A 696-nucleotide genomic window follows, 5' to 3' on the forward strand; every position below is an offset into this window, starting at 1 on the left:
GGGAATAGGAATGGGAGAGAGACAGAGACAGACTTATAACTAGAGTAACCGACACAGTAAACCATGGAGACAGTGGTTGGAAGTTAGAACTAACAATAAATTCCACACGCAGCTTCTTAGTGACATTCCCGCTGTTCCTACGGTGATTTTTTTTTTCTACCAGCAATGAAAACATTCGAAAAAATATCCCTTGGTTTTAGAATATGCATCTTGGTTTGGTCATGTTTCCCTTTCGATGTTGCAAATCTTAATGCCTCATTGAGAAGTAATAATGTTAACGATGAGAACAATAGTGATGTTTAGGGTGAAAATGAAGGTGATTCCCTATCTATCTGCCTATATTGCTATTGCATCCGTATCTATCTCCATTCATTATGATTACCTCTATCTATCTGCCTATATTATTACTTCCTTGTCTATCTCCCTTCGTTATTATTACCTCTGTCTATCTGCCTGCATTATTATTACCTCCTTATTTATCTCCATTACTATTACCTCTATCTATGCCTACATTATTATTACCTCCTTATCTATCTCCTTTCATTATTATTACCTCCCTATCTATCTTCCTGTTTTTATTATTACCTCTTTAGGTCACCCTATATTATTATTCACTCCCTATCTCTTTCCCCGTATTATCACTACCTCCCTATTGTATATCTGCTTATAGTATTACCTCCCTATCATCCTACTGCT

General features: G+C 36.2%; 1 protein-coding gene across 1 annotated transcript in view; it reads left to right on the forward strand.

The window, feature by feature from the left end:
- LOC119587997 (ADP/ATP translocase 1-like) overlaps window positions 1–696 on the forward strand; it is a 4,393-nt gene that overhangs the window by 868 nt on the left and 2,829 nt on the right. The gene's annotated exons all lie outside the window — the stretch shown is intronic.

The sequence above is a fragment of the Penaeus monodon genome, chromosome 23 (assembly GCF_015228065.2).
Source record: "Penaeus monodon isolate SGIC_2016 chromosome 23, NSTDA_Pmon_1, whole genome shotgun sequence".
NCBI lineage: Eukaryota > Metazoa > Arthropoda > Malacostraca > Decapoda > Penaeidae > Penaeus > Penaeus monodon.